General features: G+C 35.9%; 1 non-coding gene across 1 annotated transcript; it reads right to left on the reverse strand.

Moving 5' to 3' along the window:
- Positions 1-21,974: 21,974 nt before the first annotated feature.
- On the reverse strand, positions 21,975-22,081 carry LOC127109336 (small nucleolar RNA R71). The gene has a single exon (XR_007796649.1). It is a non-coding gene; the product is annotated as a small nucleolar RNA R71 (small nucleolar RNA).
- Between the last annotated feature and the right edge of the window lie 2,208 nt (positions 22,082-24,289).

Genomic DNA, 24,289 nt, shown 5'->3' on the forward strand with positions numbered 1-24,289 from the left:
AAGTTGCTCTGACTCAAGGTGAGTCAGCAACATCTGACATTGCTCTATTGATGCTCCAGACTCTGGAAGAACTTTAAAAGGAACAACAACTTGTGAGAGCCAGACTCGACAAGCAAGATTCAGTTAACTCCAACATCCAGAATCTTCTCACCCAGCTGCTTCAGAGGATGCCTCCTCCTCCAAACTCTTAGGCACCTTAGGCTTTATATTTTTTTATTTCTTTAAGTGTTTTGGCCTCTATGGTTTTTCTTCTTTGTACTTCTCTCATATTATCTAAATGAAATTTTGTTTTACCCTATATGTTTTTCTCTGTTTTGTCTTTTTGAGTCTGACAAAAAGGGGGAGAAATATATAAACAGCCTTCTGATCAAATAAATATCTGACTCTCATAATCCACTGCTTACATCCTAAAACTCTAAATATATTGCGCAATCTAAGTTTTCTTGCAGGAAGTATCAAATTAAACATATAAGAAATAAGCTAAGCAACATAAGAGGCTATGGTAAGAAACTATAAACTCTCTAAGTATCAGATTTAGGGGGAGCTTGTTAATCTCAGGGGGAGTCATATTAGATCTGACTCTGAATTTATTTTCCTCTAAATATTATGAAGTATCATTGTTTCACCATCAGTCTGAAGTTTTGTCATCATCAAAAAGGGGGAGATTGTTAGAACAAGATTTTGGTTCTACAATTTATCTCTAAGTTTTGATGATAACAAAGAGTGAAACATTTTGGTACCATAATAAAAATTTCAAAGTGTGCAAGACTCTAACGAAAAATGAATCTGATGAAACAACATCTGACATCACACCAAGTCGAGAAGAGATGACTCAGAGTTAAAGATATCTTATCTAACGTTGAAGACAAGCATGTCTAAAAGAATCACTCAGAGAATCTATCATCTGAAGACTTTGGAAACTCTGCATTTGAAGACATATGAAAACTATGAGGATCCTTACATCAGAAGAATTTCTAATTGAAGATCAGTCAAGAACCTCTAAAGAAGACACAACAGACAACTATCTGAAGAATACAAGATCTGAGAAAAGAATCTGAATTCCGCACACTGTGAAGTATGCCCAACAGATTAGAATCAAGAACTTAACAAAGAAGTATTCCAAGTATCATTTGAATTCCATATGGATAATATTGAATACTCTCCAAAAACTTCTATGGAAAGGACAATAAAATTAATGTCATTAAGTCCCATAATTGGCAAGATATCATCATCAATGCTCCATTCAACGGTATCATCTCCAAGCACTATAAAAAGGCCCAACTATCATCATACCAAGATACGAAGCTATTACACAAGAATTCTGCACATCCAAATTAAGTCATATACAAAATTCTTGCTTTAAGTCATCATACATGAGTTCTTGCTCTAAGTGTGATCATTGATCATTGTTCTGACTGTGTTCATATTTCTTATATAGAAGAACCAAAAACATTCTTGTAATTCTAAAATAGTTGTTGTATATTTCCTCAAGTGACTTGTGAAGTCTGTGGACTTGAGAAAGCTAAGAGATCATTGTACTCTTAGATGTTTGTTGTAATCTTTCTAGATTATTGAATTAAGCCCTTATTGAAGGCGAAATCACCTTGGCCGGATGGACTGGAGTACCTTTGATTTGCAAGTGAACCAGGATAAACTTTTGTGTTGTTTGTTATTATCTTTGTGTGTGTAGTGTTGATAAAAGTTTTTATTGTCTGTGAAAATAACTCAAACCCCCCTTTCTTGTTTTTCTCTACCTTCAATAAGAACAAGCCACATATCTTGGAATCAATTGTTCAATGGTTCCATCGGATTGCAAGATTCCAACGGCCATTTTTAGTCCAAGTTTATTAAGTGTTTTGGGAACGAAAGAAAGAATGAACGATTATCCCAAAACACGTGCCTCGGGACCGATCATTCGAGGGTTCCACCAGAATACTAGATTCCAACAGTCATATTATTTCTTGTTTGTTTAGAAAAATGTTTGATATTACGCTTGATTTAGGAAAATTCACTTGATATTGGTCGAGGTTTGATTTGTGTTAGCAAAAAATGATTTGAGAATGGTGAGAATTTGAAAACTAACTTGATATTGATCAAGTGTTTGTTCTTGTTTGAAAGGTTGATTTTATTTTTGGTTTATCATTTTAATTAGTTAATTTTATCTAACTAAGGGCAAGAAAAAAAAAGAAAAAAAAACAAATAAGTACAAATTACAATCAAAGGGATGATAATATATTTTGTCAATGGGGAGTAAGAAAGCGAGTAAAATGCAAATCCATCAAACAAGTAAATGTACACAAAAAGATCTCACTGTAAGAAGATTCAAGAGAAAGCCACGAGACTGAAAACTAACTGAAATCCAGAGTCCTAAATGTAGCCCTAAGTTAAGCTAATGTAAAGTGGATTCATGTAGGAATCACTCTATAAGACGGCGGGCCAAGCGAATCTATGCATCCTACTGATTTTTGAAAGCTAACTTAAACTTTTAGCTCGAAAATCGTAATGCAACAATAAACCAAGCATCAAATCAAGTATATTATTATTATTACAACAGTATCACAAAAATATCACATCATAATTATCATAATCCAAATGAAATAAATGCAACTTATCATGAACCAATAAAAATAAAAACAACAAAAAAACCATGGGGTGTACATTAGCAATAGGAGGCATATATTAAAAAAACATTATAGGCCTAAAGTCCAAATTACACATTTTAAACCTAATTAACATAAAAGAGAAAATATCTGCAGAAGAGAGGAATTTGTGCCATTTTTCCTTCACTAACCACTTTTTTTCTCCGTGAAAAATGCTATGATAATAAAAAACAAAAACAAATTAAATTAAATTAAGAAGAAAATATCTGCAGAAGAGAGGAATCTGTGCCATTTTTCCTTCACTAACCACTTTTTTTTTTAATTTTTTTTATCACAAGCCAATCAAATGGTGACACCTGTCATGAAAAAATACTAATAAAAAAATGAAATAAAAGTGTAAATTCTCACTCTAAAAACATTTTTTACAGATACAAATTCTTGCTCCCATCTTCTTCACCTCATGCTCATTCTTTACCTTTTAAAAAAAACACTAAACTCATATCCCTCTCAATGATTCCAAAAAATAAAATTGTATCTCCAAAAATCAACAACTACACAAATCCAATTAACAAATGAACAAAAAAAAGTAACATGGAAATATGAGAAAGCTACAACGGAGTATGACGGTGAGTAGGCGGTGACGGAAATCATGGTGGTCGTGGTTTTATCGTTCGTGAGACCAACGAAGAAGTGTAATTTCAAAGGTTTCGACACTAAATCTGTTGTTGGAATATGTTAGATGTGGTGGGATCAGTGAGAAAGAAGTACGAGTTAAGGTGGTTAATGGTTGAAAGAGAATGGTGGCGAGGTCGATGATGTCAGTCGTGCAGGGAGGAGATCACGGCGTTTTGTGGACGTGGTCAGAATCTGCTTCACTGCATTTTGGTAATGATTCCGGCAAGATTTTCAGTGATTGGGGAGAGCTTATTTTCCATTCTTCTTGATTTTCGACTCACTAATATGTTATGGTTGTGTCCTATTTCTGGCTCTTGTTTTATTTTCTCTGTTTTGGTCATGTTTTTATGGTTTGCAGAAGTTGCGTGAATAATGCTGAAATTTGTTATTTGAAAGAGAATGGTGGTTAATGAACTATATGGTTTAGTGACGTATGAAGAAGTTGATATATGTGGAGGTGTTATGAAAAAAAAGAAATGATTTGTGTGTGGTTATGGTGTACAGCGGGTGAAGGAGGTAAGAGATTGAAATGATTGAAGGGTAGGCTGCCTTCAGAGAGAAGGTGTTGATAGTGTTTTAAGTGCAAGGGTGGCGGTTGAAGTGAAGATGAGAAAAAAGGGTGGGTAAAGCAAGTGATGAGTTCTTCGAAAAAGAAGAACAGAAAAACGTTGCTCTGCTTTTGTTTTTGTTTCTGAGAGAGAGACCAAACTCTCTTTTTATTATTATTTTTTTCTCACTTTTGTCTCAGAGAGAGAGAGAGAGACGTTGGGGTCCAACAAATGGCGATATATCCTTAGGTACTAGTGCATCGCGTGTAGGTCTTTTTTTGGTCTCTTGTCGTGTCCCTCAAACATTGGTATGAGTATATATATATTGAGAACTTTAGGGTTTATCAACATTAAACAATACCAAAACGCCCCTCCTTTATGTTTTTTAGAGTAAAAATGAACTTGAAACCAATAAATCAAATGAAATTTAAACAATTTAAATAACTAAAATAAAATCATAAAAATATGCACAAACCTATTTAATCATTTTGAAAATTTTGAAAAATAAATAAAAATAAAATGACTCAATATGAATAAAAAATGGACGCAAAAGTGTCTGAAAATCAAAATAAATGCACTAAAGTGATCAGTGTGAAATAAATTTCTCGGAAAGATACATGTTTTAATCAGATCTTGAAATAAAAAAGATCGATTAAAAGGCTCAGATTGATCAAAATGCGATTGAAAAAGTAGTTGAAAAAAGAAAATGAGCACGTCAGGTTAAACTACGTGAATCATATATTAATAAAAATGAAGTATGCAAGCTTGATTTTTGAAATTTTCCGCCCGCTAATTTTATGTGCATTTGAAAATCAGTTCGATCAGTGTGTCTATAAATCCAAAAAATTATTCTGGTCAATATTTTAGGCATTATGCGAGATAAAATGCATGCTATGGTGTTTAAATGATGCAAATGTATTGATGAATGTGCTGGTTTATTGAATAAGGGGAAAATTAGGGTATATAGTTGCTCCTATTTAAGTATCTTCAACTAGAGAATATGAAGAATGTTAATCTTCGTATGATCATAGTCGAAGATAGTTAAATACTAAAGGACCCATATTTTGTCCCTTGATGAAATTTTATAAGATGTTATGAATGTATGAATAACTCTTTTTTATTTTGGTTTTCTATGGATATGATGTGAAATGAACCCGAGCATGATGTTTTATGATGGATGAAGAATGGATGGGGAATGATCGAGATATCTAGTAGTGGTGATCCACCAGAAATGATAAAGACAAAGAGTTGAAGATTCAATGGTGATAACAATTTATTGGAAAAAAGATACTAGGGAGAATGCAAAGGGGTCCTGGAAATACATCAGAATACAAAACTCAATCTGGAAAGACATCAGATAGAATGAAACACATCTGGAAATACATCGAATAGATATAAGGTGCATCTGGAAATTCATTAGAGGCTAAAAAGAAACAAACTCTGGAAATGCAGCAGAATTTCAAGAGAATACATGGAAATTCATCAGATAACAAGAAAAGGGGTTCTGGAAATATATCAGATTCAAAATTCAATATGGAAATACATCAGAGAGACAGACTCATCCGATAATACATCGGATAGAAGAAACCAAATTCTGGAAATACATCAGTATGATTAACACAATATCTGGGAATACATCAAATAGGCAGGGAAACATATGGAAATGCATTAGATATATTATGGAAATACCTCAAAATACAAGACTCGATTTGGAAATACATCATAGAGGTAAAGTGATAATATGGAAATACTTCAGATAGGTTCTGGAAATACCTCAGAACACAAGACTCAATCAGGAAATACATCAGAGAGATAAACACATCCGGTAATACATTGGAGGTGAAACAAATTCTGGAAATACGCCAGAATGATAATGGAATATATGGAAATATATTAGATAACACAATATGGGTTCTAAAAATACGTCAGAAGAAATATTTAGTCTGGAAATACATCAGAAATACAAGGGAGTATATGGAAATACATCATATAACAAGAAAGACGTTTTGGAAATACATCAGAACTTAAAGACATGTCAGGAAATTCTTCGGATAACAAAAGAAACAAATTCTGGAAATTCATCAGATAACACAAAAATGGTTTATGGAAATACCTCAGAACACCATACTCAATATGGAAATACATCAAAGAGATAGACACATCCGATAATACATCAAATAAATTCTAGAAATGCCTCAGAATACAAGACTCAAACTGGAAATACATCACCTCTGGAACTACATCAGAACACATCAGAACAAATATTTAGAAATATCTCAGATAACACAAAGAGGGGGTTTAGAAACATGTCAGAACACAAACAACATGTTCGAAGTTCATCGGATAACAAAGGAAACAAACTCTGGAACTACATCAGAATTACAAGGGAATATCTGGAAATTCACCAGATAACAATGAATAGGGGTTATGTAAATGCATCAGAATAAAATAATCGATATGGGAATACATCAGAGAGACAAAGGAATAATCCTGAAATTCAACGGATAATCCAAAAAGAAATTGAACCTCATGGACAAAAATATTTTTTGATACATGCCAACTGAGTTGGACTTTGAGGTCAAGGGATATATGATCAACAACGAGACCTGGGTTATGCATGATTTGAATTTTATTTTATGCATAATATGTGAATGATCATGATATGCAAATGATGACTCTATGCAGATTGGAAGTTTACAGAGGCTGTTTATGGATGTTCTGATTCCTCAACACTGAAATCTCAACCAAGTATTTTCTGTGATAGGTGTATTTAAAGGAGAAATCTATCAAGCTTGACAGTTATATCTAGCCACAGGGATCCTTTTGGAGGAATGATGTGTCACTAGCATGATTTCCCGACACTCGTCTTGGGCTCAACCGTTGTTGACGTATGGCAAAGTTTGTTTGAGCAGCTTAAAGCCATGGAGATGATATTCCCCCTCTATGGCTCATCTTGCCCTAGTATGTTAGGTATTTAAATATGTTCACCTTTAAAGGAGTTTAGAAGCAACATGCCATGAGATGACCTCGAGATGGTTGGCCATAATGTTTGAAACTTGTAGTGGTTTGGCCCTAATTAACAAAATTTTGGAATGGTAGGCTTCTGATTAACCGTCCTATGGAGGAATGGATTCATTGAGATTTTTTAGGTGGCTTTCCCCGGTCTGAGTCTCAAAGAGAATTGCTTTTTGACTACCCGAATCTTGGGGTGGTTGGCTCGGATTGACTAAAGCTCAAAGTGATTTTCCCCTGACTGGACTTCTTTCACATGATCAAGTTCCTCAACTGACTGTGCATTTGTTGGAATCTCCTTGATGCCAAGCGTTAACTTACAAATAAAATTGTTCATTCAAAAATTATAATTATAATGCAACGTTCATGCAAACTTTTGAAATCAAAATTTATGGATATCAATTTGGTGAAATTCAATGAACGAGTCAATGATAAGAATGCAATTATGATCTAACCATTTATAGTGTGCAAGGTGGTATGATCAATACAAATAATTAATAAAGATATTTTGGAGTCAGGTTAACGCAACCTTGTTGTAATATGCTTTCAAAATAAACCATGCCTTAATTAGGTATTTTAAGGGTTGTAATGTGGTCTGGTTCATGATTGTTTTTTAACAAAAGGATATAAGGCTCAAAATTAATTTTAACCCACCCCTTCTTTTTGATGAATTTAGTCATATGTTCAGTTTATTGACACACTCATTCAATTCCCAAGAGAGTTTGAAGGCGTAAGGGAAAAGACGAGGATTCAAGATAAAACTTTCTTGAAATGGCAGTCATCTTATTTTGTTTTTTTGTTGAGGATTAGGTTACCTCTTCTGTTTTTAATCCCTAATTTTTGCCTGGACCGCTTTTGGAAGCTTTCGGTCCACCGGGATACCCTGATTTTTTCCTAAGTCTTCTTTTGTGGTGTTCAACTTAGCGAGTTTTTCTTTTTTGAATTTTTTTTAAAGATTGTGACTGCCATATTATTGGTGGATGAGGATCAACCAATATAACTTTCTCTTGAATTTTCACAATTTCTTCGACACTTTAAGTTGTGTGCGTATGATAGCATATGGTTGATATCCTCAGGTGGGATGTTTTCTCTTGTAATTTGAATTCAAAGTCAGATTAACTAAACAAACTACCATACCCCTGGTTAAGATTAAGAGTTTTTAAAATCGAAAGAAACACCAACTTCTAGGCTCAAAGTGATTGACTAGGGACTAACTCCTTATCTCTTCAATTTTTGGGGATTTGAAACAACGCCTTACGTCATCAACAAAACTTTAATTGAAAGCATAACAACAACAATTATGGGTATTTTGTTTTCATCCTCCTCATTCCAGTCTTTGTTAAAACAACAATTTGATAAAGACAAGTGAATGGGATATATATATATATATATATATATATATATATATATATATATATATATATATATATATATATATATATATATATATATATATATATATATATATATATATATATATATATATATATATATATATATATATATATATACATGCATAAATGAAAATGAGTAAATACGAATGGATTAATTCAAAAGATGCATACATTTCATTAATCTTACCAATTAAAAAAACAATGCTTAAAAGAAAATAAACAATCAACTTGAAAAGAAATTATCAAAGGAAATGCTGAAACAACCAAATGATTGTCAGCTTTAGGGAATTAACTTCTTAAGCTTAACTCATGCCTCAATCTCTATGTACTTGGAAAGGGTTGTTTCCAACATTTGGTCCCACATCTTTGGAGCTCAAAATCTTTCGGTTGATTAGCTCTTGAACCTTTGCTTTCAAAGCATAACATCCTTCCAACAAATGCCCTGGTGCTCCCTCATGGAATTCACAATGTGCATTGAGGTCATACCCGGGGGTATGGCTCTAGTATTGGAGGAAGAGACCTAGTAATAACCATACCCTTATGAATCAGAGAAGGGAATAGTTGACCATAGCTCATGGAAATTGGGTCGAAATGATTTCTTTCCCTCCTATTTCGGTTCTTATTAGCTGGTGTGTTGTGTTTTTTAGGAGCTTGGGGCCTTGGCTATTAATAAGGATGAACAACAAGCACTGGTTGATAATGACGAGCGGCAGACACTGGTTGATATGGAGGAGCTATCGGTTTCTGCTGGTACCCTTGAACAAAAGGCCACTGATAAGCAGGAGGAGTTGCTTGTTAGTAAATGGGTGCAACAACAACTACATATGGTTGTTGATAGGTGATTTGTTGCTTCTGCTTCTTCCATGAATGGATTCTTCTTCGATTAGCAGACACAAAATTTATTTCACCTTCCTTTTTCTTCTGAAAACCTCTAGAAAATTTCTTGGCATTGTTATTGGAGGTTTCAACATCAGTTATCATCTTGCCATTTTTCATTCCAAGCTCAACCTTTATACCCACGACAACTAGATCAGAGAAATATGTTAATACTCTACTCACCATTGTTTCATAAAACATAGGCTTCACAATGTCCATGAACCAATCTACCAATTCCTACTTGGCAAGAGGTGGTTCAACTTGCGAGGCCACTTCTCTCCACCATTGTGCATATTCATTGAAAGACTCATTGTCTTTTTGGGACATGCTAAGAAATTATTGCCTATTCGGAGCCATATCTATGTTATATTTATAGTGCTTGACGAAGGAGTCAGATAAGTCTTATAAACACACAATACAACTTTGGTCAAGACTCAAGTACCATTTGGAGGAAGCAACCTTCAAGCTATCTTGAAAATAATGTATCATAAATTTGTCATCCTCGACATGTGGTGCCATCTTTCGATAGTACATAATGAGATGACTTTTGGGGCATGAGTGGCCCTCATACTTTTCAAAATGAGGGGTCTTAAATTTCGTGGGGATCATAAGACCGGATACCAAGCACGTTTCTATGGCAGCAACACCAAATACTTTGTTGCCTTCTTAGAATGTCTTCCTTTATTTAGATACTTTAAATGCTTCTGTAGATAATACCTAAATCGGGCTTTGAATATTTAAAAAAAAATAAAATAGGCCAGATAAACCTTCATTGAATCTTTAAGCTTTCATTTAAATACTAGTCTAACCTCTTAAAATGCCTTTAGGATAATATGACATAAACATACACAAACATTAGTGTGATGGCCATTTGTATTATGCATTTTGCAGTATCACATCCTTCTAATTTGTTCATAAGGGGAAATTTTACAACCATTGCTAAGTAGAATTTATTTTTCTTTTAATAAGACGTCAAAGGTTTGATTTGCCTTATTTATGTCAAAACCATGAGTTTTTTTTTGTTAGTGTTAGAAGTTACTTTCAAATTAAAATATTTGAAATTCGAACATTTACATGTTGGCCCTGATTTTTATTTTGCCACACTTACGCTTCTCTAACTTAATTTATATGAATCCTCTTTTGACTCCTCCTTATGATCATCTATAGCCAGATCATGGTTCCTTTCCTTTTAAGGAAAACTTTATATATTATTTAAGCTTTGTCTTTTGAGGTTTAATTTATCTATTTCCTTGGAACCATCGTCCAATTGAGACATATAACGTAATTGTTGGCTTACCATTTTCTTTGGAACAATACAGTTCAAGTTTGCAACGACCATCTGAACCTTCTCATAATTAGGAATAATAGTCTAGTAACATGATTCCATAGGAATGAATCTACTTATGTAATCATTAAGTGATTCATTATTTTTTGTTTGAATGCTAGTAAAGTCTATAACTTTGAATTTTAACAATGATAACATGATGTTGGGATTATATTGCATAAAGTCATTAGTCATGAAAAAGATAAAAAAAAGTATAGCCTATTCACATATTCCACATTGAAGCCATGTCTATGAAGTACCCTTTAGACAACATCATCTACACGTTGTCCCCCAATATTTTGTCTCACTAGCTAAATTAAATCATCAAAATTTTGATTTTCATTAACAAAAGCCACATTTTTTGGAGGGGGGAGGGGTCTGTGTGATTTATTCAAGAAAAAGGCACGTTAGATGTACCTTGAGCGATACCATTATTATCACCCTCATTTAGGAGTTCTTAAAGGTCTCCTATTCACTCCTTTTTCCTAAAGGTCTCCTATTCACTCCTTTTCTCTTTTGATGTTTAATTTATCTATTTCCTTGGAACCATCATCCAATTGAGACATATAACGTAATTGTTGGCTTACCATTTTCTTTGGAACAATACAGTTCAAGTCTGCAACGACCATCTGAACCTTCTCATATTGAGGAATAATAGTCTGGCAACATGATTCCATAGGAATAAATCTACTTATGTAATCATTAAGCGATTCATTATTTTTTAGAATGCTAGTAAAGTGTATAACATTGAAATTTAACAATGATAACATGATGTTTGGATTATATTGCATAAAGTCATTTGTCATGAAATATGGTTTCCAAATGACCCATGTTAGGGTTTAAATTAGAAGAAAAAGTGGTAAACCAAGTAAATGCATCCTTATTCAGTGAACTAAGAATTTTTTTATTTTTAAGTAATCATCATTGGATAAGTCACCAAACTCTATTTGGTATTTAAACACATGTTTTTTAGGATTCTATTGCCACACTCAGGAATTTGATGGACTTAGGGGTTTTTGTTCTCTCAAGAGAATTCAATTTGCAAGACATTATTGAGAAAGATAAAAAAAGTATGGTCTATTCGCATATTCTACATTGAGTACATGTCTATCAACTACCATTTAGACAACATCATCTACACCTTGTACCCCAATATTTTGTCCCACTTTCTAAATTAAATCATCAATATTTTGATTTTCATTAACAAAAGCCACCTTTTTTTGGAGGGGGAGGGGTCTATGTGATTTATTCAAGAAAAAGCACGTTAGATATACCTTGAGAGATATCATTATTATCACCCTTATTTAGAGGTTCCTAAAGGTCTCATATTCACTCATTTTTCTAGCTTGTAATTGATATTTGGACATTGTTAAATATGGAGGCAATCTGATGAACATGATAACTGCCGTTCATATGTTGTTTGAATGATTGGAATGTAGTGTTTGTCATTGGAGAGTGTATTTGATTTCTCATAAGTCCCATTTGATCAATTTGAATTCCAAAATGTATGTTATAATATTGTTCTGAGAAGTTTGTCACCATGTTTAAGGTCAAATGGAAAAATGAAGCACCAACTTTCCACCTCGATAACTTGGACGAGCTTGCCCACTATTTGGCTGCAGAAGATGAAGCTGACAGTCATCATTGGTTCTACATCATCATGAAGTTCTTGGAGAGCCAAGAGTAACCTGAAAACACATCAATCACCGACAATAAGTATCTTCGGAAGCTGTCATCCAAGTTCTTTTTAAGCGGAGGGGTACTATACAAGAGGAATTATGATCCGCTTTTGCTTAGATGTGTGAACAACCAAGAAGCAAACTAAATTATAATGGAAATCCATGAGGGATCCTTTGGGACCCATGCCAGTGGACATACCATGGTGAAGAAAATCTTGAGGGCCGATTATCATTGGATGATTATGGAGGTTGATAATTACCGCCACGTCCAAACATGCCACAAGTGCCAAGTCTATACCGACAAGATCCATGTGCCACAAATGCTACTCAATATCCTAACATCACCTTGGTCTTTTTCCATGTGGGGAATTGATGTGATCAGACTCATTGAGCCAACTGCCTCGAACGGACATTGGTTTATCTTGGTAGCCATAGACTATTTCATCAAATGGGTGGAAGCAGTCTCATATGCCAATGTCACAAGACAAGTAGTGGCTCGATTCATAAGAAAAAAAATCATTTGTCATCATGGGGTCCCCAATAAAATCATTACCAATAATGGATCTAACCTTAATAACAAAATGATGAAAGAGCTTTGCCAAAGCTTTAAAATCGAACACCATAACTCATCGTCTTAGAGGCCTAAGATGAATGGTGCTGTCGAGGCAGCTAACAAGAACATCAAGAAGATCATTTAGAAAATGGTGGAAACCTACAAAGATTGGCATGAAATGCTCCCGTTCGCATTATATGGCTACCGTGCCTTAATATGTACCTCCTTTGTGGCAACTCTCTTCTCTCTAGTGTATGGCATGAATGTAGTCCTGCCCGTCAAAGTAGAGATTCCTTCCTTAAGGATTTTGACGGGTGTCAAACTTGATGAAGCCGAGTGGGTATACGCCCGATTTTACCAACTGAACCTCATTGACGAGAAGTGCTTAACAGCTATCTGCCATGACTAGCTTTACCAAAAGTGCATCAAGAGGGAACACGGCAAGAAAGTCTTCCCCCGCAGCCTCAAGGCCGGAGGTCTCGTGTTGAAGAAGCTTATGCCAATTCATACTGACACTACGCCAAAAACTGGAATAGACAGCGCACCTTAGAGGGCGCTTTATTACAAAAGCGCTCTCTAAAGTGAAGCGAAAAAATAAGGAGCAATAGACAGCGCACTTTAGAGGGCGCTTTTGTAATAAAGCGCCCTCTAAGGTGAAGCGAAAAAATAAGGAGGAGATAGAGGGACAACAATACATGGCGCTTTTTAGAAAGCGCCCTCTAAGGTTACCCTTAGATGGCGCTTTTAGAAAAGCGATGTTATAAGTCCATGTGCATTTCCAGTTTATAAAGCGCTTCTGGAAAGCCTTAGAGAGCGCTTTCATAAGCGCCCTCTTAGGCCCCCTTTAGAGGGCGCTTTTTTTCCACAAGCGCCCTCTAAGGTCCCCTTTAGTAAACATTAAAATTATAGCATACTGCGCGTTTTGTTATTTCACTCTCTGTTATTTTCGTTCTTTTTCACGTTAGGGTTCTCACTGCTACGATTTTCGCTACTTCTAAGGCGTTCTCCTTCCACCTCTGTTAGATCTACGACGTTTCCTCCTTCTACCAATCAAAGGTACACGATGCAGCTTATGAGTGTATTTATTCTAGCATACATTATTACTTGCACTATTGCTTTGTTTTAGCTTTGCCCCATTTCAGTTTTATGTTATTGTTGTCTATGCTACGTTTGTTTCGACCTATAAAGTTTCAATATTCATAGTCATTTAAATAGTTTGGGTTTATTAGGCAATTGACGGTTGGTTCTTAAATTGCTGAATTTGATATCGCTATGAATCACATTCAAAGACTGTTGTTAGGGTTCGGTTATGGTTGCATTATAGAGACATTAGAAACCTTTGATTTCGCGGCTTAGATTGTAGTTTAACAACATTTTGTAAAACCCTAAAAAAGTTTCAAATTTTTGACTATTCAGGTAGCAATATCTAAAACACCTTCTACCAATCAAAGGTACACTATGCAGCTTATGAGTGTATTTATTCTAGCATACATAGCGTAGCTAGTAACTTAAGAAGTTTAGGTATGGATGTTATTTGATAGAGTAAATGGAGACATGAATTCCCTGCATAGAGACTAACTCAATAAATCGAAATTGTTTTGTCTCATCCCATTTTTGGTTTCTCTTCTGAAATTGTTTTTTGTTTATTCTAATTAGTAATGGATAATACATGGATGTCTTCCAATCGATTGTCGAGAGAGTACGAGAATGGGGTATCAGAATTCGTTAAGTTTGCCGTTGCGCACGCCGAAGACCCCAGTAGAATGATATGTCCTTGCTTGGGTTGTTGTTGTGGGAAACGGGTTGATGCAGTTCAGTTGACATCGCATCTAATGAGGCATGGAATTGATCGAAGTTATACATGTTGGAATTTGCATGGTGAGAAAAGTAACGAGAATATTGAACCGGGGGATAGTACGACCTATGTCTCAAACTATAGTGGCGCAGATACATACGATTGTGATCGAGTTGAAGAGATTGCAGAAGCACTTGAAGGAGATCTTAAGGATTGTCCCGAAATGTTTGAGAGGTTGGTAAGTGATGCAGAGAAACCTTTGTATGATGGTTGCACTAAATTCACAAGATTGTCTGCGGTATTAAAGTTGTACAACTTAAAGGCGGGCAATGGATGGTCGGATAAAAGTTTCACAAAGTTATTAGCCCTTTTGAAAGATATGCTTCCTGAGGATAATGTTCTTCCCAATCGAACATATGAGACCAAAAAGATGTTGTGCTCTATTGGCATGAGCTATGATAAGATACATGCATGTCCAAACGATTGCGTTTTGTTCCGAAATGAGTATGCATCGTTAAATGAGTGTCCTAAATGCGGTGTCTCGCGATATAAGAACAAGTTATCTCCAGCAAAAGTCTTGTGGTATTTTCCTGTTATTCCGAGATTTAGACGCATGTTTCATAGTGAAACCGATTCAAGACACTTGACCTGGCATGCAGATGAAAGAATTATAGATGGAAAGTATCAACATCCGGCAGAGTCACCACAGTGGTTGAAAATTGATAATGATTATCCTGAATTTGGAGAAGAATCAAGAAACCTTCGCTTGGCATTATCTACTGATGGAATGAACCCACACGGTATCCAGAGTATCTCACACAGTACATGGCCTGTGATTATTATGATTTATAACCTACCTCCATGGCTATGTATGAAGCGTAAGTACATGATGTTGTCTATGTTGATTTCTGGACCTAAACAACCAGGGAATGACATAGACGTGTACTTGAAGCCCTTAATCGAAGATTTAAAGATTTTGTGGGAGACCGGTGTGGAGGTTTATGATGGATATAGGAAAGAAAGTTTCAACTTAAAGATTTTGTGGGAGACCAGGGTATAGCATAAAAGGTCAATGTGCGTGTCCTATTTGTGAAGATAAAACAGATTGGAAGCGCTTGGAGTTTGGTCAGAAGAATGTCTTTCTCGATCATCAGAGATTCTTAAATTCAAATCATCACTACCGTGGATGGAGAAAGGCGTTCAATGGAGAGACAGAACAAGGCAGAGCTCCACCTATATTGACGGGTGATCAAATTTTTGAAAAGGTGAAAGATTTGGATACTCAGTTTGGCAAGCCTTTTGCCCACACACTTGTCAAAAGTGGGTGGAAGAAGAGGTCAGATTTTTTTGAATTGCCGTATTGGAAGTCCTTGTATGTGAGACATTTTCTTGATGTTATGCATATTGAAAAAAATGTATTTGAAAGTGTTATTGGCATGTTACTCAATATACAAGGAAAGTCTAAGGATGGCCTTAAGGCAAGAAAGGACTTGATAGCGATGGGAATAAGAACTGAATTAGGACCCTTGAAGAAAGGAAAACGAACATATCTACCGCCTGCTGCTTATACTCTATCTAGAAAGGAGAAAAAAACATTGTGTAAGTTTCTAAGTGAAGTTAAAGTTCCAGTAGGGTACTCTTCAGATATTAGAAGACTTGTGTCTATGAAAGACCTCAAGTTAAAGAGTTTAAAGACCCATGATTGCCATGTTATAATGGAACATTTTCTCCCAATAGGTATACGTTCTATTCTTCCAGAAAAAGTAAGAAGCTCTATAACTAAGTTGTGTTCTTTCTTCAAGTCAATTTGCAGTAAGGTGATTGATCCTACGATCTTACCAATGTTGCAAAAAGAAATCGTTATTACTTTGTGTGAGCTTGAAATGTTTTTTCCTCCATCATTTTTTGACATAATGGTACATCTAGTTGTTCATCTTGTGAAAGAGACACAATTGTGTGGACCAACTTATATGAGATGGATGTACCCTGTTGAACGTTATATGAAAATATTAAAAGGGTACGTGAAGAACCGAAGTCGACCAGAAGGTTGTATGGTTGAAAGATACATTGTTGAAGAAGCGATTGAGTTTTTTACTGAATATTTGTCTAATGTTCAGTCAATCGGACTCCCCAAGTCTCAGCTTGTCGAAAAGAAAGAAGGAAAAAATCTAATTGGAAATAAAATCGTGGCAGTATCAAGGGTCGAACGGGATCAAGTGCATTTGTATGTTCTGCACAATGAGAATGAGGTTGAGCCGTATGTTGAAATTCACAAGGATGTTCTACGAGGTTTAAATCCCAATAGAAATGAAAATTGGATAGTACGAGAGCACAATCGATGTTTTATACCTTGGTTTTAGGATCATATTTATTCAAAGTATTATTCAGATCCCGCTTCAATAACAGAAAGGTTGAGATGCTTAGCATATGGTCCAAGTTTCCATGTTTTTTCTTATAGCGCATACGCGATAAATGGATACACATTTTATACCAAAGAACAAGATGATAAAAGTACTATGCAGAATAGTGGTGTCACCGTGGTAGCTGAAGCAATGCACATATCAAGTGTGAAGGACTTAAACCCCAAATTTGCAAATCTGTCGTATTTTGGTGTTATCGAGCGCATTTGGGTGTTTGATTATGAGAAGTTTCAGATTCCAATATTTGGTTGCAAGTGGGTTGAAAATAATAACGGCATTCGAATGGATAAGTCAGGATTTTTGCAAGTGGATCTTAATAGGGTGGGATACAAAGATGAGTCTTTTATTCTAGCCTCTCAAGCTAGACAAGTGTTCTATGTCAATGATCCGAAAAGTACGAAATGGTATATAGTTCTTTTTTCCAACAAAGTAATTGATGAAAACACTAGAGATCAAGGTGATATTGATGTTGAGATTGAATCGTTTACCAGAAATGATCAAGATGAGAATATTATATCAAATGATTCATATATTAGAAATGATCATAATGAGGATATTTGGATCAATCCAACCGTCCGTGTTGTTAAGAGACATGTAGAACATATTCCAACTAAGAAAAGAAAGAGAACTTAGTGAAAAAGGTACAGGTCAAATGATTTTAATTGTTTTCTTTATTACAGGTAAAATGGCTTTTATGATTTTAATTGTTTTTATATTTGTCATCTGATTTTAATTGTTTTCTTTATTACAGGTAAAATGGCTATTATGAAGTCAATCATTCGTGCAAGGGGCAAGGGATACTTGAAAGTATCAATTGATATTTGTTTAGATGGAGATGTTCCATTGTCGTCAAGCCTCATTCGCGTAGATGATGATGCTGGATATTTGAAAGTATCCCTCTACGACAATGGAACATGTCCATCTTAACAAATATCAATTCTATCTTCAAAAGATAAGGGACCAAAAGTATAAGGGGATTACGCAGCAAATCGAGTCAATTGCATCAAAAAAAAAGGTATAAACATAATTATATGATATTTATGCATAGAAAATGTTAATTCTTGATCTTATACTTCACCTAACTAATTTTATGATATTTTAGGTTCATGCTATTGATATTGAACAAAAAGAGGTTGTTGCTAAGAAGACTACGGCTAGCAAAAAAAACATACATCTCAGAGATGCTTTTGCTACTAAGTTTTATTTCTTTTTAAGTTATGAATTGGTTGTATATTTAGAATCTTTAGAAGTTAAACGATTATATATCAGTGGATTGTTGTATATGTATGGATTTTTGTATATAAGGCTTGTTGAATGTAATGTGTGAAAAAGGGCTTCAAATTATACAGTTTTGGGTGTACTGCTTCAATATACAGGTTGTCTAAAATAAATAAAAAAATATAGCGCTTTTTAAATTTTTTTTTTAAATAACCACCCACTTTAGAGGGCGCTTTCCAAAATAAGCGCCCTCTAAACCCTTTAAATTTCCACTTTAGAGGGCGCTTTCCAGTAAAAGCGCCCTCTAAACCCTTAAAAGTTTCCACTTTAGAGGGCGCTTTCCAGTAAAAGCGCCCTCTAAACCCTTAAAAGTTTCCACTTTAGAGGGCGCTTTCTTTAAAAAGCGCCCTCTAAAGTGGCCCTTAAAGGGCTTAAAGAGCCACTTTAGAGAGCGCTTTCACCAGGAAAAAAAGCGTTGTCTTTACCTATGCCAGCGCCAGATTAGAGGGCGCTTTAAAACGCTGTTATAGGCCAAAAAAAGCGCCCTCTTTTCCCTTATTTGGCGTAGTGTGACCCAAGGGATAAATGAGCGCCGAACTACGAAGGCCCATATGTTGTAAGAAAGGTCTTCTTTGGAGGAGCCTTAATCCTTGAAACTATGGATGGTGAAGATCTTCCATCCCCCGTGAACGCGGATGCAGTCAAAAAATACTATGCTTAAAAAAAAGCCCGACAAGTTGAAAACCTGAAAGGGCGACTTATACAAAAATGGGTGTCCCGGTAGACTGAAAACCCGAAAGGGATGTCTAGGAAAAAATTAGGGATTCATAAAAGCGAGAGTCTGCATCTCGTAAAGAATCTTTCTTCACTCCTCAGCAAATCAATTTAGTCGCTCTCCTTCGGAAGCAAGATCTAAGGACAATCAAGGACATAAGGACTATAGCAGAACTATAACTTGGTGGGAATCCAAGTTATTCCATTACCATTATATTTTTTCAATTTCCTTTTGCAATCACCTCTTTTTAGGAGTTGCTTCCTTGTACAAATCGCCCATTTTTGGGATCATTTTATCAATAAAATCAACTCCCTCATATGTGCTAAATATTTTTACTTTTCCTGCTTTGTTTGTGAAATGTGACTTTTCTTAAATTGACATCACATTGAAAAAATTTCGGTAAAACAAATTTTACTAAAAAAAAAATTTAGGGAAAAATATCGAATTACTTCTCTTTCAAAAGTAGCTAAAGGTAACCATAGTCCAACATACTTGGTACACCTAAAAGCGCCACACAGTCCCTTGGACTTGGCCCAATCAAGAAATTCCCCGGTATAAATCCTCAAATATGGCACCTGTTGCTTGCTTAGACATCAGGAATTCCAGTCTCCAATGTTGGGAAGTCAATCCCCACTCCCCAAACAATTGCTAAACCCAATCATCATTGGTATTCCTAACAAATATTCCCCCACAAAGTCCAATCATACTTGGCATAACTTACAAAACTTGCATTCACATATTCCCCTGCAAAAGCCTGAACATGCATCAGCATCTTGCATACATAACATTGCATCATAAGTATCTTCTAAAATTGACTCTTCAATTGGTACTTGATGACACTGAATTTCACCGTGTTTTCGACTCTGATTTCGCATGCATTTTAGTTGTTTTATTATTATTTTGTTATGTTATTACTATATTTTTCTTTGTTTTCAGATTTTCAGTCTAATCAGAGCCCCGATCGAGAAAAGGAGTGAAAATGAGATAAAAAGACTAAAAATCACCATTTTGCACTTGTGGCTCCCACTGTGGCTGGCGCCATGGTTCCATCCATGACGTGTCATGGATCAACTTCCCTCAACTGCCAAGTCTCCCACTATCTCCACTTGGGTGCCACAATTTACCCTTATGGCAGGCGCCATCGTGTTGTGGCGGGCGCCACAAGAAGAAAGAAGTTTCCCTCCCAAATTCGAATTGAAGGGCATCCTTGTCATTTCTATTATTTTTCTTGCTTATAAATAGAGACTCGATTTCATTTGTTTCATCATCCAAACTTAGAACAAACTTAATTACAATTAGGCATATATTTAGTATTATAAAAGTGGTAACCGCTTCACATCGGAATGTTGCCACAACTATATAATCGAGTATGTAATCGAGTTTGGAGCACTTTGGAAGGAAGTTAATCCTGCCGCCATTTTCATTTCTGTTACGCACTTTATTCGATCCTCCGATTGGAGCAGGTTTTATTACTTTACCTTTGTCTACTTTACTTTCCCGCACTGTCTTTACTTTAATTTATTTCCCGCACTCGCACTACTTTAATTTATTTCTCGCACTCACACTACTTTGTTTATTTTCCTCACTCACACTACTTTGTTTATTTTCCGCACTCGCACTACTTTTATTTATTTTCCGCACTCGCACTACTTTCATTTATATCTCGCACTCGCACTACTTTTATTTATTTCTCGCATTCGCACTACTTTGATTTATTTCTCGCACTCACACTACTTTTATTTAAATTAAAATGCACCTTTACTTTACCATGTCTAGCTAAACCTATAAAGGTTAGAATGTAAGAATCGTAATTGAACCGATAATCCGTACAATTGTTTGTAGAAACACTTAAGGGCTATTTTGACTTTCAACTTAAGTTTTCCCGCACTTAATTTCCGTTGGGTAAGATCGAAAGCCGTCCAACGTCCTTTTAAACTTAGTTGTTTTTAACTATTTCAAATACAGCGAAAGCGCTTTGTTTAGTTCATTAGGAGTTTTTAACTTAAGAAGAAAAGTGATTTTAAAACTATTTTCGGACGCGTTTATAAGTTTAGAGTCTGGTTCGTGAGAACCTCTTTTGGTTAAGGAATCCAGGTCAAAATACTTTTCAACTTAGTCAAGATACTATATTTCTTAAAAATAGGTTTACTAGTCTAACGCAATGCGCGCCTTTTTATAAGTGACAATAAGAGGGTTTGATTAGGGAGTACAACTCGGTTTTGAATACGCGAAAGTGACAGTTCCCGTTAAATTGGTTCTTTTCACAGTAGGAAACACTGCCCATAAGTAATTCTATTAGCAAGTACTTGGATTATTAATTGATTATGTGAATTACATTCGAACCTGTCTTTATTAATTGAATTTAATTTAATACTTTACTTTTCATTGTGCACTCTTAAAACCCCCTATTTCGATTACCTTAGATAAACACCATAACAATAGATAACGATAGATTGACACTTGGTCTCTGTGGATTCGACAATCTTTTATATTACTCTGACGCGTTCGTATACTTGCGAAAAGCACGCATCAAGTTTTTAGCGCAGTTGCCAGGGACCGATTTCGTCAAATTTCGTACCCTGTTGTTATATCGTTTAGACTTAGGTTGTTACCTGCCGGTCAATGCAAAGAAATCGTAGCACCGGAAGCTTAGTATACCCTCTGGCGGAACCTGAACTTTACGCTCGCGCACATTTATTTTTCCATAGAATTAGGATAGCTATGGCCGAAGATCAAAACCAAAGACCTCTTAAGGATTTCACCCAACCATCCAACGAAGAACCTAGTTCTAGTATAGTAAACCCAACAATCCCAGCTAATAATTTCAAACTTAAACCCTCCCTGTTATAACTAGTGCAACAGAGATAATTCACAGGTCTTGCTACTGAGAACCCAAACCAACATTTAAAAATCTTTCTCTAATTAGCAGACACTTTTAAAACCAATGGAGCTTCTCCTGAGGCAATCCGTTTAAGATTATTCCCTTTCTCCCTCAGAGATAAAGCCCTATCATGGTTAGATTCCCTTCTGCCCAATTCCATAACAACTTGGGATAACCTTAGAAAAGTGTTCCTTGCTAGATACTTCCCCCCAAGTAAGACCGTTGTTCTTCGAAACCACATAACCAGATTTACCTAGAACCAAGGAGAATCGTTGTTCGAAGCTTGGGAGAGATATAAAGAGCCATTAAGAGCATGCCCACATCATGGTTTAGAAAATTGGTTAATCATTCAGACCTTCTATAGAGGACTTCACTATAACACTAAGATGACCATCGACGCTGCCGCAGGAGGTGCATTGATGAACAAACCTTATCCTGAAGCTAGTGCCCTGATCGAGGATATGGCTCAAAACCATCAATCATGGGGAGTCGAACGAGCAACAGTTGAGAAGAAGGAATCCCAAGGAGGAGTACATGAGTTAAGCTCTATAGACATTATGCAAGCTAAAATGGACGCGTTGGCCCTCAAGGTCGAGCATATGTGCATAAACTCGAATACTGCAGCTGCAGTTTCGCCGGATTGTGAGATATGTGGAACCAAAGGACACCAATCTGCAGAATGCAGTCTCTTAAAGGAAACCCACTCTGAGCAAGTGAACTACACCTAAGGGAACCCATATTCGAATACCTATAACCCTGGATGGAGGAATCATCCGAACTTTTCCTATAAGAACAATAACCCTATCCAAAATAATACACCTCCGAGATAACCAGGTCACCAAGCCCCAAGACCGAATCAACTTATGCAACCTGTGCCACCAAAGCCGAGCCTTGAGAAAATTATGGAAAATTTTATCACTGCTCAAACCCAACAAAACAAAGAGTTCATGAACCAGAACATTCACGTTAATGAACTGATTTCCTAGTTAGGAACCAAGGTTGACCAAATAGTTACTCATACTAAGATGCTTGAAACCCAGATCTTCAAGTAGCTTTAAACTAAGCCCCCCAGACTACACCTGGAGGACAGTTCCCTGGACAACCTCAATAGAATCCGAGAGGACAAGCCAATGCCATTACCCTACGAAGTGGGAACGCTTATGATGAACCACCAAACCCAAGATTGAGTTAACCCAAAACTTCTAAGGAATATACCGAACCCACAGACGAAGTAAAGGAACCAGATGAATCTGAAAAACAGGAAGGTCAAGAAAAAGGAGAAGAACCTAAAGACAAAACTTATGTACCACCCCCGCCATATAAACCACCGATACCATATCCGCAAAGACTCAAACAAACCAGATCAATAACCAGTATCAGAAATTCATTAAGGTTATAGAAAAACTTCACGTAGAAATCCCTTTCACAGAAGCCATCACCCAAATACCTTCTTATGCAAAATGTCTCAAAGACATCCTTACCAACAAACGTAGACTCGACGATCCGAAACCCTTGGAATGCAATTTTATTTCTGAGAATAAGTTAGCCAAAAAAGATAAAGATCCTGGAAATTTCTCCATTCCTTGTCTCTTGGGTAGTCATGTCATCGAAAAAGCTTTTCTAGACTTAGGAGCTAGTGTGAGCTTAATGCCTTTAGCAGTTTGTGAGAGGTTAAACTTAGGAGAATTACAGCCTACTAAGATGTCACTTCAGTTAGCTGATAGATCTGTTAAGTATCCGATAGGAATATTAGAAGATGTCCCTGTTAGGATAGGTCAGTTATTTATCCCTACTGATTTTGTTGTCATGGACATTAAAGAGGACAATGATATACCAATCCTTCTAGGTAGACCGTTCTTATCCACTACATGAGCCATAATAGATGTCAAGAGAGGAAAGTTGACCTTTGAGGTAGGTGACGAGAAAATAGAATTTATACTTTCGAAATTTCTTATGGCACCTGTGATGAGAGACGTATGTTATGCCATAGATATCATTGATGAATGCGTTAGGGAATTAGAACAAGAAGAAATCATAAAAACAATTAAGTTGCCATCAACTCTCATACTGGAAGATGATGACTTTGGGAAACCCTACATTGATGATAACCTTTATGAATGTTTATCCCTTACCCCAGATCCTATGACATGCCCTGAGAAACCAACATTAGAACTTAAGGAACTGCCTAAGAACCTGAGATATGTGTTCCTCGATGAAGAGATGAACCGTCCAGTTATAGTCAGTGCTACCTTGAGCCAAGAGGAAACAAACCAACTCTTAGATGTTTTACGAAGATATCCCTCAGCCTTAGGATATAAATATCTCTAACCTGAAAGGTATAAGCCCATCCGTATGCATGAATCGGATTTCGCTCGAAGAAGATTCAAAACCCTCCAGAGAACATCAGAGAAGAATAGACCCTATTGTCACATCCGCGAAAAACAACCGGCGGGAAAAACAAAACAAATAGAGCCGCCACCGTGCGTTATTTATCCCAAAGGAGGGAAAGGAAACACTCGAAGTAAACCTGGAAAGGAAA

This window comes from Lathyrus oleraceus, chromosome 7, assembly GCF_024323335.1.
Source record: "Lathyrus oleraceus cultivar Zhongwan6 chromosome 7, CAAS_Psat_ZW6_1.0, whole genome shotgun sequence".
NCBI classification, from domain to species: Eukaryota; Viridiplantae; Streptophyta; class Magnoliopsida; order Fabales; family Fabaceae; genus Lathyrus; species Lathyrus oleraceus.